Source organism: Desmodus rotundus, chromosome 5 (assembly GCF_022682495.2).
Source record: "Desmodus rotundus isolate HL8 chromosome 5, HLdesRot8A.1, whole genome shotgun sequence".
NCBI classification, from domain to species: domain Eukaryota; kingdom Metazoa; phylum Chordata; class Mammalia; order Chiroptera; family Phyllostomidae; genus Desmodus; species Desmodus rotundus.
The window spans coordinates 106,409,966-106,428,182 of NC_071391.1; the positions used below are offsets into that span (position 1 = coordinate 106,409,966).

The window sequence follows — 18,217 nt, forward strand, 5'->3', positions numbered from 1 at the left end:
GAATGTGATGGAGAGAGTGGGACTATGTTCAAAGGGGAAACGTATTCAAATCTCAAGTCTACCTGTTAGAACACAGCTTGTGTGAACGCGAGGGTGTGTCTGTGTGGACGTGTGGGCCTATCGCCCTGCTCCCATGCTTAGCCCTGCTGCCTTAGCCAGCACTCCTCCGGTCGCCTCTGCCAGTCTGGCTGTGTGTCAAGTGGCTAAGCCCCGTGTGAACTGCTGCACGTGGACTTTTTACCCTGGCCCCACTCCTTCTCTGGGCCTGCTATGGCCTGATGTGGCCTCTTCCTCTGCCCGCTGGGCACTGATTCGCAGCCAGTGCCATGCCTATCCTGTGAGATGTGCTCCTGCCCGTGAGGAGCGGGTGGCCTGTGCCAGGAGCAGGGCCATCCTGTGTGTTGGGAAGTCCAGAGGCAGTGACCCGGTCTGCTTGGGAGCAAAGGTAAGCCTTCCAGGTGGGAGGGGCACGTGAGCAGGCTCAGGCTGTGTGGGCATGTTTAGGCCAGTACATCTCCCTTTTTGCAGGCAGAGGACGATGGAGCAGGGGCAGGGGGAGAAGATCAGATCTGGAGGCATAGCTGGGGCTACACTGCACAGCAAAGCGACAGACCAGGTGTCTGCTCTGTGGGGTTTGCAGCCTTGAGAACACAGCGAGGACTTTCTGCTGCTGGTTCACTCTGGTTCTGCCTCTGTACCCAAGGGCACATAGTTACTGTGGGAGACAAGGGGGCAGAACCCTGCTCTGCTCAGGGTCTGCGGGGACCCAGGGCCTGGCCTCTGGAGAGTTTCCCAAGGCTGGATGAAAGGCCTGTGATTACTTCCCCGGCCCCCCACAGGCCTTCCCAAGAGACACCCAGAGGGCATTGGCCTTTCCATTTCTTCAGCAGCTTCCTAGAGGTCCCACTAGCCCAGCCAAGAAGGCCTTCGAGCCTCTGGGAGTAGAGTCACACAGGGAAGGTGAGGACGCCCCAGCCCTACCAGTGCCTAGGCTCCAGGGGAAGCGGGCTCACAGCTGAGTGCCTGGGGCTCTGAGAAGTACACTGAAAAGTGACCAGGTCTCCACTCAAGGCCCTAGTCCCATTAGAAGAAACCTGGGTGGCTCATTCTCTAGCAGGCTCCTTACTCCCCAACAAAGTTATTTAATGTTTATTGCATTGTAAAAATGGAATCTTTTCACATTTATTTTCAGCCCCTTATATGTCTTCTACAATGGACTTTCAGATGGGGGCCAGAGCTGTGCCGCCTGTGAAATCCTACCACCTGCTCAGCAGCCCTCAGCCCCCTGCCTCCCTTACTAACAGAGCCCCAGCTTCAACCAGGCTGCCATATGCCAGCCTCTGGTTAGTCTAAGCCCATAGCAACCCCAACCCCTTTGCTCTTCACCGGCCAGACCCTGGCCAATGACAAGTAAGCAACTTCTAGGAACATACATTTTTTCATATATAGAGGAAAGCTGTCCTTGTCCTTTTCTCCCTGCTGCTCACAGTCCTGTGAGCCTGTGGAGCTCAGAAAGCCCCATCCTGTGGTCACTGGGAAGATCAGAGAACCAGAGGGCTGACCTCTGACCCCAACATGGTCGAACTTGTCATGACCAATTTCAATTCTGCCTTGTATTTTAAAGTTATATGTTGTCATCAGTCTTATATTTTGCAAGGAGGACTATGCCTTTCACTGTGTTCCTTGTTTAAGAAATTCTGCATAGCCCGCCAGTAAAGTCAAAGGAAGATAATTATCACCTGACCTGGTGGATAAGACCCAATGCCTATGTCAAATATAGTATGAAATATACGTGGACAAACTCCTTTCTCTACAACAAATGTCTTAGCAAATGTTATTGAAATATACATATTCTGGTCTCAAGGCTGTAACTCAAAAATTCTTAGAACTATTACAGCATATTTTTGCTACTTCAAGTAAACTCTTTGACCTTCTTAAGAAGTGAATTAGACTTAGAAACTGAATTTTATGATGAAACTATACAAAAAAAAAGTATGGTAGCAGGTAAGTAAGTATTTGCTAATTTTTTTATTGACATAAAATTGGTATATAACATTAAGAGTTTCAGGTGTACAACTGAAATAGAATTTTATGAGGAAACTATACAAAGTAGTATGGTAATAGGTATGTAAATATTTTCAAACTTTTCTGCTGAAGTGAAATTGCTATATAACATATTAGTTTCAGGTGACAACATTACAATATGATAGAAAGTCATTCCACTGTAAGTCTGGTTACCATCCCTCGCCAACACCCCTTTTGCCCACACCCTTCCCCTCTGGTAACCGCCAATCTTCTCTGTATCTATGAGTATGTCTTTGTTTAATTTTTTCACTTGTTTTTTTTGATTCCTCATATAAATGAAATGATACAGTATTTGTCTTTCTCCATTTGACTTATTTCACTTGGCAAATACTCTCAATTTCCACCCATGTTGTTGCAAATGGCAACATTTCCTTCTTTTTTGTGGCTGAGTAATATTCCATGGTAGATGTGAACCACATCTCTTTACCCATTCACCCGACAGACATCGACGTTGCATCTGTATCTTGACTATTGTAAATAATGCTGCAATGAAAATAAGGGTGCATATATCTTTTCAAATTAATGTTTTTGTATTCTTCAGATAAACACCCACAAGTGGAATAGCTGAATCACATGGTAGTTCTATTTTTAATATTTTGAGGAACCCCTGTACTGTTTTCATAGTGGCCGCACCAATTTCCATTCCTCTAGCAGTGTACGAGGGTTCCCTCTTCCCCACGTCTTCTCCAAAACTTTGTATTTCTTCTTTTTTAAATTTTTTTTGACAGTATCCATTCTAAACAGGTATGAGATGGTATTCCATTGTGGTTTTGATTTGCATTCCTTGATAATTAGTGATGTTGAATATCTTTTCATGTGCCTCTTGGCGAATTGTATGTCTTCTTCAGAAAATGCCTATTTCAGATCCTCTGCTAATTTTTTATTGGGTTATTTGGGGGTTTTGTTGTTGTTGAGTTGTGCGAGTTCTTTATACATCCTAGATATTAATCCCTTATAGGATATACGACTTACAAGTGTCTTTTCCAGCCAGTAGGCTGCCTTTTCGTTTTGCTGACAGTTCCCTTCACTGTATAGAAACTTTTTAGTTTGATGCAATCCCATTTGTTTAATTTTGCTTTTGGCATTAGATCCAAAAAAACATCCAATGACTGATGTCATGGAGCGCACCACCTATGTTTTCTCCTAGAAATGTTATGGTTTCAGGTCTTACATTCAAGTCTTTAACCCATTTTTAGTTAAATTTTGTGTGGGATATAAGACAGTCATCTGGTTTCATTCTTTCACATGTGACTGTTCGTTTTCCCAGCACCATTTATTGAAAAGAGTGTCCTTTCCCCATTGTATATTCTTGGTCTTTATGTCATAAATTCATCATCCAATATATGTGGGTTTCTTCTGGGCTCTCAGTTCTGTTCCATTGATCTCTATGTCTGTTTTTATGCCAATACCAACTGCTTTGATTACTGTACATTTCCAATATAATTTTAAATCAGTGAGTGGGATACCTCCAGCTTTGTTCCTCTTTCTCAAGATTGCAGTGGCTATTCAGGATCTTTTCTGGTTTTATACGAATTTTAGAGTTATTTGCTCTATTTCTATGAAAAATTCCATTAGGATTTTAATAGGGATTGCATGGACTCTGTGGATTGGTTTGGGTAGTATGGACATTTTAACGTTATTTCTTCCCATCCATGAGCACAGAATATTCTTTCGTTTATTTGTGTCTCCTTCAAGTCTTTCATGAATGTCTTACAGTTTCCAGTGTACAGATCTGTTACCTTCTTCATTAAATTTTTCCTACTTATTTCATTCTTTTTGATGCCATTGTAAATGGCATTGTTTTCTTTTTTCTTTATTTAGATTTATATATAAATATATATTTATAAAATATAAATATATATTTAAATATTTACATATTTATAAATATATATTTTTATAGAGACAGTAAGAGAGAAAGAGGAGAGAAACATCAATGTACACGAGATACGTTGATCAGTTGCCTTTAGCACACCCTCACCTGGGGACCTGGCCTGCAACCCAGGCACGTGCCCTGGCTGGGAATAGAAACAGCTGTCTTTCAGTCTGCAGGACAGTGCTCAATCCATTGAGCCACACCAGCCAGGGCTGGAATTGTTTTCTTAATTTCTTTCCCTGATAGTTCTTTATTAGTGTATGGAAACACCACAGATTTCTGTATATTAATTTTGCAACTTTACTGAATACGTCTATTGGCTCTAACAAGTTTTCATTTATTATTTCTGACAGGAGTCTTTAGGGTTTTCTGTATATAGTATCCTGTCCTCCACAGTTTTACTTCTTTTTTTAATTTGGATGCCTTTTATTTCTTTATCTTGTCTATTTGCTGTGAGTAGAACTTCCAATGCTATGGCAAATAAAAGTGGCAAGAGTAGGCTTCTTTGTCTTGTTCCTGACCTCAAAGAAAAAGCTTTCAGCTTTTCACTATTGACTATGTTAGCTGTGGGTTTTGTCTTATGACCTTTATTGTGCTGCGGTACATTCCCTCTATATCTACTTTGTTGAGAGTTTTTTCTTATCATAAATTATGTTGAATTTTGTCAAATTCCTTTTCTGCATTCATTGAAATAATCATATGGTTTTTATTCTTCATTTTGTTAATGTGGTATATAACATTGATTGATGTGCAGATATTGAGCCATCCTTGCATCCCTGAAGTAAATCCCGCTTGATCTTGGTGTATGATCCTTTTATTGTTTTGTTGAATTCAGTTTGCTGATATTTTGTTGAGGATTTTTGTATCAATGATCATCAAGGGTATTGGCCTGTTGTTTTCTTTTCTTGTGCTATCCTTGTCTGGTTTTGGTGTCAGGGTAATGCTGGCCTCGTGAAATGAGTTTGGAAGTGTTCCCTTCTCCTCAGTTTTTTAGAAGACTTTGATAAGGATAGGTATTCAATCTTCTTTGGTAGTTTTGTAGAATTCGCCAGTGAAGGCGTTCCGTCCTGGAATTTTGTTTTTGGGGAGTTGTTGTTTTTAATATTACTGATTTCAATGTCCTTACTGGTAATCAGTCTATTTGGATTTTCTATTCCTTTATGATTCAGGCTTGGAAGATTCTATATGTCTAGGAACTTATCCATTTCCTCCAGGTTGTCCACTTTGTTGATGTATAATTGTTCATACTGTACTGGTCTCTTATGATCTTTTGTATTTCTATGGTATCTATTGTAACCTCTCTTTCATTTCTGATTTTATTTATCTCTTCATTTTTCTTGGTGAGTCTAGCTATAGGCTTATGAATTTTGTTTATCTTTTCAAAGAACCAGCTGTTGGTTTCATTAATTTTTTTCTACTCTTTTTTAGTCTCTATTTCATTTATTTCTATTCTGATCTTTTCTATTTCTTTCTTTTATTAACTTTGGGCTTTGGGTTTTTCGAAGTTACTTTAGGCTTAAACTTAGATTTGAGATATTTTTTAAAAATTGTTTAATTATTTTTAGAGAGGAGAAGGGAGGGATTAAAAAAAGGGAGAGAAACATTGATGTGTGAGAGAAACATGGATGGTGGCCTGTCACACATGCCCCAACCTGGAACAGGGCCCACAACCCAGGTATGTGCCCTGACTGGGAATCAAACCAGCAACCCTTTGCTTTGCAGAACAATGCTCAGCCAACTGAGTCACACCAGTCAGAGCTAGACTTGAGATTAAAAAAAAAACTTAGTTAAGATTTTTCTTCTTTTTTGAGGTAGGCATATATTACTATAAACTTCTCCTTTGGGACTAATTTTGCTGCATTTCCAAAATTTTGGAATGTTGTATTTTCATTCTCACTTGTCTCAAGGTATTTTTTTTTAATGTATCCTTTGATTTCTTCATCAACCCATTGGTTTTCCAGTTGTATGTTGTTTAATCTTCACATATTTGTTATTTTTCCAGTTTTCTTTTTGTGATTGATTTCTAGTTTCATACCCTTGTGGTCTGAAAAGATGCTTGATATGATTTCAATCTTCCTAAATTTATTGAGATTTGTTTTGTGGCTTAACAAACAATCAATTCTGAAGAATGTTCTATGTGCACTTGAGAAAAATATGTATTTTGCTGCTTTTGAATGGAGTGTTTTATTTATAATTTTGTCTGGTCTAATGTGTTGTTTAAAGCCAATTTTTTAATTAACTTCCAGCCTGGATGATCTATCCATTGCTGTGAGTGGGGTATTAAATTCCCTACTGTTATTGCATTGCTGTTGATTTCATCTTTTAACAATTTCTTTATACATTTAGGTATTACTATGTTGGGTACATATATATTTATAATTATCATATCTTCTTGTTGGATTGATCCCTTTGTCTTTATATAATGTCCCCCTTTACCTTTTTTTAGAGTTTTTCTTTTAAAATCTATTTTGTCTGATACGAGTATTGCTACCCCAGCTTTCTTTTGGTTTCCATTTGCATGAAACATCTTTTTCTATTCCTTCACTTTCAACCTGTGTGTGACCTTACAGATGGGTCTTTTTATTTTTATCCATTCAGCCATTTTGTTTCTTTTGACTGGAGAATTTAGTCCATTTACATTTAAAGTAATTATAGATAGGTGTGTACTTATAACATTGTACTTAAACACCTAAGTACAATGTACTCAAACAATAAACACATGTACTTAAACACTTGACATTTTGTGAAGTGTTTTCTTGCTGTTTTGTAGTTCTTTATTTTTTACTTCTATGTATTTTTATTGCTGTTCAAGTACAGTTGTCTCCATTTTCCTGCCACCACTTTCCCCCACCCCACCCTCAATCCTACTCCTCTTTGGCTTTGTCCATGGATCCTTTATACATGTTCCTTGACTACCCTTCCCCTTTTCTCCCCCATGACCCCCCTCCCCATTCTGGTTACTGTCAGTTTGTTCTTTATTTCAATGTCTCTAGTTATATTTTGCACGCTTGTTTGTTTTGTCAATTAGGTTCCACTTATAGGTGAGATCATATGGTATTTATTTTTCACCACCTGGCTTATTACTCTTATGCTCTCCATTCTGTTCCTTTCTTCTTCTCTTGCTCTCTTTCCTTTAGTGTTATTTGCAGATTCCATTCTTGTTATATGTTGTGTATCTACTATAGATTTTTGCTTTGTGGTTACCACGAGGCTCCCATATATCAACCTATATTTCTACTGGTCTATTTTAGGTTGATAGCAAGTTAAGGTTGAACATATTCTAAAACTCTACATTTTAATTATTTCTTCTATATTTTTCATGTCAAATTGTAAATCTTTTAATTTTGTGTATCACTTAAGTAATTGTATAGTTATCATTATTTTTACCATTTTTGTCTTTAACTTCATATTAGCTTTATAACTGGCTAGTTTGCTACATATTTCCCTTTACTAGTAAGATTTTTACTATCTTATGTTTTCTTTTCAGCTTACGGAAGTCACTGGTTTAGCCATGGTGATCTCCAGCTTTTCTTGTCTGGAAAACTCTCTCTCTTTGATTCTGAATGATAATCTTGCTGGTTGGAGTATTTTTAGTTGCAAGTTTTTTTCTTTCAGCACGTTGAGTGTATCATGCCACTCCCCGTGGCCTGTAAAGTTTATACTGAAAAACCTGGGGATAGTCTTATGGGAGTTCCTTTCTTTGTAACAAGTTGTTTTTCTCTTGCTATTTTAAAGATTCTCTCTTTATATATAACCTTTGACATTGTAATATAATGTGTCTTGGTGTGAATCTCTTTGGGTTTATCTTATTTGAAAATCTCTGTGTTCCCTGGACCTGGATGTCTGTTTCCTTCTTCAGATTAAGGAATTTTTTTTGCCATTATTTCTTCAAATAAGTTTTCTGTCCTTTTTGTCTCTCTCATCCTCTTGAGACCCTTACAATGTGAATATTGTTCTATTTTAAAGTGTCCCATGGGTCCCTTAAATTGTCTTAATTTGTTTCCATTTTTTTTTTCCTGCTCTGTTTGGGTGATGGCTACTGATCGGTAGTCAGATCACTGATTCTCTCTTCTGCTTCATCTAGTCTGTTGTTGAATCCCTCTAGTGTTTTGGGTTTGTTTGTTTTTTTGTATAGTTATTATATTATTCACCTCTTTGACTTCTGTTCAGAACTTTCTTATATATTTTATTTCTTTGTATTTGCTGTGTTCATTTATTTTTCTCCTGAGTTTAGTGAGCATCTTTATGACCTTTACTTTGAACTTTTTATCAGGTAAATTACTTGTCTCTGTTTCTTTTAGGTTTCTCTCTGGAGTTTTGTCTGTTTTTCTCATTTGGAACATATTTCTCTGTTTCCTCACTTTGCTTAATTTTCTGTTTCTTGCTATGTATTACACAAAATGGCAATCTCTCCCCATCTTGAAGAAGTTCACAGGAAGACTGGGAATGTATTTCAGTCTGTTGTTTGTGCAATGCCCCGGAAGTAGTATAGCCTGCCAAAAACTGTCTCTTTGATTGTTTCATTCCCATGGGGCCCAGCAACACAAGCCCCTCTGGCCACCCGCACCAGATGTTCAAGGAGAGTCTCCTGTGTGGACTGCACAAAGCTTCTGGGCTTGGTGGGGTGAGGCAACAGTGGAGCCCTGGGTGGGAAGAGGCTGACTGCCAGTTTGGCTCTGTGGGTCCACAGGAGAGCTCAGCTTAAGGCAAGTGGTGCTATCATTGTTGAGAAAGAATGCCAAAAATGGCACTTGCCAGTGTTGGGCTTTGATAATTGTTCTATTATCTAACAAAATATAATGGCTGACTCAGGTCTTGCCTTCCTAAAGTGCTCGTGTCAATAGACTCCCATTCTGTGAAGGTTATTCATTAACAATAGACTCAGGCTTGCAACCTTAAACTTGAATTAAACTTTTCTAGCCAGGCCTGAATTTAAGAATATGTGGCATATAGTTTCCTATTTCTGCAAAATTGTTGAACCATTAAACATATTTATCATTTAAGCCCAGTCACCTGGGTTTTCTGTTTTTGCAACTAACTTCATTCCTAACTAGCACAATATGATTCCAGGAAAGCACTTTCTATAGGTACATTTTCCCTTCTAGGGTTCCCCTTCACAGCTGCTTATGTCCAAGCCTAGAAGACATCACTAAGCCTTCCATCACTGCCCTCCACCTTCCCAGTCTATCAACTACCCCCAAATGTATTTTGAATTAGTTTCTTTCTTTCTATTCTTTGCCACCAGTGGAGTCCCAGCAACTATGTCACTTCTTGTCTCAGCTATCAGTAACCTCCCAAATGATGTCTCTGCTCCCATGCTCACCCTCTCTGAAACAGTCAGAATGATTTTTAAAAAGTATAAATTTGATCCTGGCACTCCCATCCTTAAAGTATCCCATAGATTCTCCTTGGGCATTGGAAAGGATGCTAAACCTATTGAATAACAAATTACCACAAACTTAGCAATTTAAAAAAACATACATTGTAGTGCTGCCTGAGTGGCTCAGTTGGTTGGAATGACACCCTGTACACCAAAGAGTTGTGGGTTTGATTCCTGGTCAGAGCTCATACTTAGCTTGTGGGTTTGATCTTCAGTAGGGGTACTTGCAGGTGGCAACTGATTGATGTTTCTCTCTAACATCAATGTTTCTTTCTCTCTCTCTCCCCTCCTCTCTTTCTAAAATCAATAAGCATATGCTTGGGTGAGGAATTTTTTAAAAAGCAATGATGTAAAAATAAAAAAGAGCACGATGTATAATAACAGTTTCTGTGGGTCGAGCGTCTAGGGATGGCTAAAATGGGTCTTTGGCTCAGGGCCCCACACTCAGGCTGCAGTGAAAGTGTTAACTGGGCCATGATCTCATCTGAGCCTCAGTGGACCTTTTCCGTGCTCACTGGTTATCAGTAGAATTCAGTCTATTGCAGCCATAGGACTGACCCTCAACTCCTAAAGTCTGGGTCAGGGTTCCTACGTGGCTTTCTCTACACCATGGCAGTTTGCTCCCTCAAAGCCAACATAAGAACATCTCTGCTGCTTTTTATGTCTCTAACATCTAGACCTTTTAAGTCATAACATAAAATTTACCATTTAACTATTTTTAAGTGTACAGTTCAGTGACACTGAGATTATTCACATTGTTGTGCAACCATCACCGCCATTCATGAACAGAGCCCTTTTCATCATCCCAGATAAAAGCTCTATACCTACTAAGCAATAACTCCCCCTTTGCCCCCTCCCCAGCTTCTGACAACTACCATTCCACTTTTCATTTATATGAATTTGACTGCACTAAGTACTTCATAGAGTATTTGTCCTTTTGTGAGTGGCTTATAGACCCTCTTTTAAAGGGCTCACCTAACCTTCTCAAGCCTGCTCCTGCTAATTTCCATTTTGATCGACTTAAGGTCAACTGATCAAGGTCCTTAATTACATTCGCAAAATTCTTCCACCTTTGCCATGTAATGTAACTATCACAAGAGGAACATCACATTGTATTCACAGACCCCACCCACACTCAAGGGGAGGGGATTGTATAGGATGTGTACACAGGGGGCAGGTATCTTTGGAGCCACCTTAAAATCCTGCCTACCACTGATGGCCTCCAAGGCCCTGCATGATTGGACCCCTGCATTCCTCTCCCTCCTGACCTGATTCAAGTCATTGTCCTCAGTGTCTGTCCTCCTTTGGCGATATTAACCTTCCTGTGCCTGAACTACCAACCTCTTCATTACCTCTAGGCCTTGACCCATGCTACAGGAACAGTTCTCCTAAACTCTTCACCTGGTTAATTCCTGCGCATTCTCCAGGTGTTAGCATAAAAGTCTCTCTTACAAGGAAGGCCTTCCAGAGTTCTCCAAACTAAATGAAGACCCTAATACAGCCTTGTAAGACTTACTGTATTTTTAATTCAAACATACATATCAGAATGTATAATTAGATATTTACTTGTGGTGCTTCTTTAATGTTGGTCTCCCCACTACATGGGAGCTCTGTGAACTCAGTGCCCGTGCCAGTTTTAGTCCCCACTGTAACTCCAGCACTGTGAACAGCACCTGGCACTTAGCAGGCTCTCAATAAACATTGATGGGCTGATTGACAGGTTGATTGACTGCAGAAATGGGGGAAAATGCCAACAGAGTCAACAAGTTTCTTCCCCATTAAGCTTCAGAAGCAAGAAGCTGAGGAATATTCTTATTAGTAGTATTAATTATTATATCAGCAAAGATACAAGTAAGGTTGCAAAGCTACCTTGAAATACTTGAATACAACGGCTTAAACAAGATGAAAGTTCCTGTCTCCCTCACGAAGCTGGTGAGAAGTGGGTAGGTAGTATAAGGTAGACCAGTTGGTTTGGAGAAGTTGTTGGCAGTCAAGTTCCTTCTACCTTGTGGCTCCACCATCCCTCAAGGTTTCCTCATTTATATTATCAAAACTACCCACCTACCAGTGCTATGTCCACACTCCAGCTCACGAGAGAAGAAACATGGAGGACAAGCATTTATTGCTAATAATGTGGTCTGAAAGTAGCACACATTACTTTTACTTATATCCCATTGGTTCAGTTGAATCACATGGTCACATCTTACTGCAAGGGAGACTGGGAAATAAAGTATTTAGCTGGCTGGCCATAAGCCCAGTGAAATCTCAGGACTAAATTTTCTTCTTTTTTTTTAACTGTTGACACTATTACAGATGTCTCATTTACCCCCACCCTTTGCCTGCCTCCACCCAGCCTCTGCCCACCCCCCCCTTCCCTCTGGCCATCACCTCACTGTTGTCTGTGTCTGAGTTATACATATATGTTATGTGGCTAATCCCTTCACCCTCTATCATACAGTCTCCCTTCCCCCCTCCCATCTGACAGTTGTCAGTGTCTTCCGTGTGTCCATGCCTCCGTTTCTCTTTTGCTCATCAGATTCCACATATAAGTGAGATCATATGGTATTTGTCTTTCTCTCACTTGCTTATTTCATTTAGCATAATACTTTCCAGATTCATCCATGTGTCACAAAAGATAAGATTTCCTTCTTTGTGCAGCTGAGTAGTGTTCCATTGTGCAAATGTCCCACAACTTTTTTATCCACTCACCTACTGATGGGCACTTGGGCTGCTTCCAGACCTTCGCGATTGTAAATAATGTTGCTATGAACATAGGGTTGCATATATTCTTTTGAATTGGTACTTTGTGATTGTTAGGACATATTCCCAGAAGTGGATTGCTGAGTCAAAAGGCAGTTCCATTTTTAACCTTTTGAGGAAACTCTATACTGTTTTCCAGGGTAGCTGCACCAGTCTGCATTCCCACCAACAGCATACAAGGGTTCACTTTTCTCAACATCTTAATGTTGAGAATTAAGAGGAGAAGAAGCTGAATATTTGTGCACAGCACTAATGACTATCCCAGCTGTTATGAGAAGCTTCGTTATATGCCTGTGGAAACCAGTACACTTCACCTAGCATCCTTTGATTCTCTATCTACAGTAGCCCTTTAGTCAGCCTGATGATTCGACAAATAAAGAAAATGTGATTAGTTTGCACAATTTATTCTTAGTAAATTATAGTGCATCCTGTGATGAGTATTTAAAAAAATAATCCAATTTAATTTTTTTCCATATTCTAAGTGGTCACAATCTAATAGTCATTCTGAAATTCTCTTGGGGATAAAAAAAATAACTTAAAAGTCTATGGTTTTCTTACGGCATGCATAATCAATTGTCAAAATTAATTGCATGGTATTCCTTGTTACAGTGCTGTAGAGGCCTTTGTTATGTGGTCAAGGCAATTGCAAACTCGGGAATGAATGATCAGAAGTGGGATGAGTGTGTGTGTGTGTGTGTGCAACCAAAAATGGTTGAAACCAGGTAAAGCTTAACCCCCAAAGCAGCAGAAGACTTGGGCTTTCTATTTGGGCACAAGAAGGCACAAGGTGTCCTGGCATTCGTAAAACCAGGTCAGGACCCACCATCTAAGATATGCAGATTGTACCACAAAGGAAAGCCCTTCCTGGTCCTTGCTTAAAATTCCAGGGAACTAAGATCATCCAGTCTCCAGGAATCCACAAGACTTCCACTTAACTTTTGACCCAATCATTCAGATGAGAAACCAGGGGCCCCAGGTCTGTCTGTGAAGAGGGAAGCAACTGGCAGCAGCAGGTGATGAAACCAGGCAATGGAGAGGCCTGAAGAGGGGGTGACACCATCTGGAGCCACAGGGTCTTCCCTCAGCTCCTCTGGGATAGACTTGGCCACACAGATGCACAGGGAGGCACACAGACGGGTATTTAAGCAGGCAAGTCCTGACACTTTAATTGGTGTATGAACTCAGCTCTCCCTCCCTCAGCCTTGATCCTTGATCTCTGAGTGCTCCTCTTCTGAATGGTAGGAGTTCAATGTAAGAAGTCACCTCCGGCTGAGGGGGCAGGGAAGCCCTTCCTTGGAGGTGGGATTTGAACTGCAGGTCAAAGAATAGATAGAGAGGGTGGGGAATGAGGATTGGCAGGCCAGTGAGGAATCTGATTTGTCAGGAGTGGGAAGTTCCTGGAATGGGGGGTAGACTGGAAAGTTGAGTTGGGGACTGACTGCAGAGGCCTTGACTGAGAGGCTGAAGCCGTGGGGTACTTTTGATTTGGTACCTGACGTGCACAGGTCTGCACTGATCCAAGACAAATTTGTCAGTGAGCTGTGGAATAGATTGAATAAGAGAGACTAGAGACAGGGAGGTCTGTCATAAGCTATTGTCATGGTCAAAGCCCACAGTGGGATGTACGTGAGCCAACTAGAAAAGGAGAGGAAAAGAAAAAATTTCTGGTGATCAATCCATTGAATCTGGGAGTTAAAAACACAGGGACATTGACAATTTAAAAGGAGTCTCTGCAGCCTGTATGATGCTTACTTTAGGCAGCCGTGTTTAAGGAAGAGAGAGGGCCCTGGCTAAATTGGTAGCATATTTCCAACTCTTTCATGTGGCTCACAGTCCTTCAGGACAATGGAGAGTTTCTGACGAAAGAAGCGCCATAATTTCACCCAGTGCAATTGCATTATTTTTCACTTCTAGCAGAATTCTGGGTATCTTCTCAGTTCTGCCTATCTTACTTGTAACGTTTCTCTAGAAGAACTTCTGGCTCTTTATTCACTTCCAACAGGAACCAGAGTAGGGTGTAAGCCAGGGAGACAAAGCTGTCCTCCCTGTCGATCTTATTGCATTATCAGAGAGACACCAGAGAGAGATAGTCACTCTAAGTTACAAGTCTGTTTTTGGAGAGAATAAAATGAATAGACTCTTCATAAAGATGTGGGCAAGATGAAAAGAAACCAACAGGGAATGGTGCAGCATCTCCAGGGTAGGAACTGTGGAGAGCCTTCACCGTGGTAAGCTTGAAGGGACAAGGAGAAGACGTGGTCACAAGAGGGCTGTAGCTGAAGGAGGGGTAGCTGGGAACTTGCTGTGGCCTTCAGCCTGGGAACTAGCCACAAGGTGGTCAGCCCATTGCCCACAGGCAAAGAGCTGGAACAATTAATGTCCTGCTGGCTCTCTCCACCTGCTCTCATATTTCCTGCTGGTACCCACTATGGGCTGGACTCAATTGGAACCCAGACGTTGAGGAAGCTCAATTGGCACAGCTCATACAGATCAGCGCCCAGGGGCAAATGGAGAAGAAAGAGGAGTAGATCTAGAGGGACAAGTGGAATATTCAGCATGTTAATACTGACATACAAACCAAAGTAACACAACAGCAGCCATCCATCGTCTACTGAGCACTACTATCATGTACTAACCATGGACCTAGTGTTCGGAAATGATGTAAAGCCACACCTAGGCTCTGAGTCATTGGGAAAGATAGAGTGGTCCACAGGGGGAGGAGACTGGCCTCGAGGCCCCGAGAGGAACAGGTATCTCAGGACAGGTAGAGACAGAGCAGGAAGAAAGAAAATGCAAATCCCTTTTCAGGTTCCTGGTTTCGGTTCTCTGAGAGGCTTGGTGCCCATTTTCATGAAAGTCCCTTGATTTCATACAAAAAATTTCCCTTTGACATCAGGCAACTTGAGGAAGTTTCTATTTCTTACAACCAAAAACTTTGAGTTTACTTCATTTGAAATAAAAGAACCTTGAACACACTTAATTTCATTTAGTCCACATAACCCACCTGAAAGGTAGGCATCCTTACCCCCATTTTAAAGATGAAGATATTCTATGTCCAAGTAAGATTAGGCCAACGTCATCATGGGAGCTGGAGCTCACACTTGGGTCTGCCTGACTCCAACACTCTGGAATTTTCTAGGACTCTACAAGTTGCAAGGCTGCCCAAAAGCAATTTCCAAAGCCAGAATTGAATTCCAGCCTTAACCAAGGCACCCCTGTGGGGAAGTTGGCCTCTGTCTCAGCTTGGCAGCTAGCACACAGTGCTGCTGAGGAGCTGGCTGGCAGGGCCACCTAACCCCTAAATGTTGACAGAAGGCAAGAAAGAGACCAAACTTGAACTTGTAAAACTGAAGTCAAGTTTTTTCTCAAGTACTACAAAAGCAGTATATTTATAAATGCTATTATTACTCAGTTAAACACCACAAATGAGGTTGACTGCACATGGGAATACCTCTGCACCCCCAAATATCCAATACCCCCAGCCCCAGAGGGAGACTGGGCTGTTGGAAAAGGATGGCCTGCTCACCTCTAGCTCCCCAGGAGCCCAGGGTGGGGCTCTGGCCCTCCCCCCATCTCATCCCATCCCAAAGGCCACACCCTGTCAGCTTCCCCACCTCAGAGCAAGAAGGTGAGGTGAGGTAATGTCTCTGCTAACCCCTAACCCCCAGTGGCCAGGGGATGAAAAGAATCTCAGAAATGCTGTGTTTAATTTAAAGCAGACCCAGCCAGCCTTAACCCGCTGCAATTTCACTCAGAATAACCAGTTTATTTTTCTTGGACATTCCAGGAACTAACCAGTCACCTCCTGTTAAATCCCAAAAGGAATGTTGGGGGGGGGGCCTTGATGGGGCCATAGGCTGACTACAATTAACCATCGCTGTCTCATTCTCCCTTAGGCCAGGAACTCCTACGTCAGGCCAGTCGGGCCTCTCTGGGGGTCACTTGAGGGCTCTCCCTTTGTTCTCTGGGTTCCCCTCCCCCAGCACCTAACTTGGTGCCCAGAGTTCTGGGGGTAAAAGGTTGCCTGTAGATAATAATAGCACACGATCCGTCATCTGTCCACATGTCCTGTTCACCCAGTGCTCTGTGTGTGCTGCTGAACGCTTTCTACTCACTATCTTGTTAAGTCCTTACAACATCCCAGTAAGGTGTGTGGAAATTTTTATTGCTTTTTTTTTAAAGATGGTGAAACTGAGGCTAAGGGAGGTTATATAACTTGTCCCAGGTCACCCAACTATAATCAGAGTCCCCAATTCTGGGTCCAAAGTCCAGGTTTGTCTTGGCAGCCTGTCCAGACTAGCCCCTCCCTCCTACAGCCTGAGGAGATTTGGGTGATGCCCTTGTTGGCCATATTGGTGTCTGTGAAGGGAGCACTCTGGGGACATCCGGGTGACTGCTGGTGGGAGAGGGTGCTGTAATGCCAAGCCCTTCCTTCTAGTTGTTGGGTTGGGAGCTTCCAACTTCTGTGGGGTTTGCTGCTAGTAGGGGTCTTGTGACTATTAAGTCTGCTCAAAGCAGGAAGCAGTGCCTGCGGTGAAGTCAGGGAAGTTGGCTGGTGCCAGAGGCAGGCTCCTGGGCTCTGGGTTGGCTCTGTAATCTCAGGCAAGTCCCTTCCCCTTTCTGGCCTCCACTTCTCTACAAAACGGTAAACAGGGATGGAGATGGGGAGGACATGGGCTTAAATTCCTCAGGCCTCTTCCAGGGGCCGAGTGTGCTCTGAGTTCACTCTGCATCGGATCTTTAGCTCCAGGAGACATGAGAGGAAGGTGGTATGAGAAGGGATACCAGGGAGCCGTTTCTGGGGAAGTTTCCAGGACATGGGAGAGGAAGAAAGAACAAGTGGGGCCTACAGGAGAAATAGGGGCCGGGTGGCCCCCATGGATCTACTCGTGCGCCCTAAGTCCAGTTCCGGAGACATTTCCCAGAGCCTGTCCTACCTCCTTGAGGCTAGGAGGGCACAGCAGATGGCACTCAGTGCATAAGGCTGCCCCAACCAGAAAACAGAGTGTGTTCTTTTCAGCTTTGAAAAGGAGACTGCTGTGCTGGGAACTGACTACCTCAGGTGCCTTTCTCTGCCTGGTGTCCCCTCTACCTTCAGGGCAGCTAACAAATGAGCTCTCTGGTCTCACAGATGTGGCTGCCTTTGACTTCAAGGAGAGCAGGCAGGGCAGGCTGGGTGGTAGACTGAGGCAGGAGAGATTTCTTTAGCTCCCTTGGCTGGGCCAGTAAGAGGAAAGCTGCTGCTACTGGTGGGGAGGGGAGCAAGGAGCTACAGGTCTGAGAGGGGCTCACAAGGGGCATCTTGGTGAGGGACGGGCTCAGGGGACAATGGACTTAGTGTCAGAGGCTTCAGCTATTCATTTCCCTCTCCGCTAGCAAGAGAAGTTTCCATGGAGCCCAGATCCTGACTTGGCCACTAGTGTCAATGGAGACATTGTGTGGGAGTCCTTGAGTCCCAGCCTCGCCCCTGGGGGGTGCGGAGACCATCTCCTCTGGCCGTGCAAATGCTCCCTAGCACTGTGCTATAGGATGGTCTTCAGGGGCATCCAAAGGCCACCCCCCACTCTGACCCAGGAAGGGCAGAGATAGTGGGGGCTTTCCTGGGTGGGCACTGTATGAGATCCTCCCCATTGAGGCTTGCAGTCCTCAGGAGTTGCTCATCTGGGGGAGAGGAGCGGACAGGTGACTCTACCCTTTTTTGTGCATTTCCCAACCTAAGTCTATAAATTAGCATTCCTCTTTACTGACTCATCTGTAGCAATGGTAAATTTTGGTGCCAAGTTTGGAGAAATGGGAGGCATTTTACAAGTTATGAAACCATGAGGACATGCCACGCGCTATTTTATTTTTTAACCAAAGAAGCACTGTAGCTAGTTAACCATGTTAACCCTTAACACAAGGTGGCTAATGGCAAATGCTATCATATAGGAGGAAAAGAAGTGCTTTGGCAGTGACCTGGGGGTTCCAGGAAGGCATTGCAGAAGAGCTGGAACCTGAGCTGGGCCTCCGCAGGCAGGGCCATTGTGAACAAAGGCACAGAGGTGGCCATGGCTAGGGAATCGTGGGGTGTGAGTGCATGGTACCTGCAATGGGAGGCCGCAGGACCCCGGATTAGACTT

General features: G+C 42.6%; 1 long non-coding RNA gene across 1 annotated transcript in view; it reads left to right on the top strand.

The window, feature by feature from the left end:
- Positions 1-274: 274 nt before the first annotated feature.
- LOC123479549 (uncharacterized) overlaps positions 275-18,217 on the top strand; it is a 33,676-nt gene continuing 15,733 nt past the window's right edge. Inside the window, exon 1 of the long non-coding RNA XR_006655192.1 lies at positions 275-445. This is a non-coding gene — a long non-coding RNA (uncharacterized lncRNA). The remainder of the gene's footprint in view (positions 446-18,217) is intronic.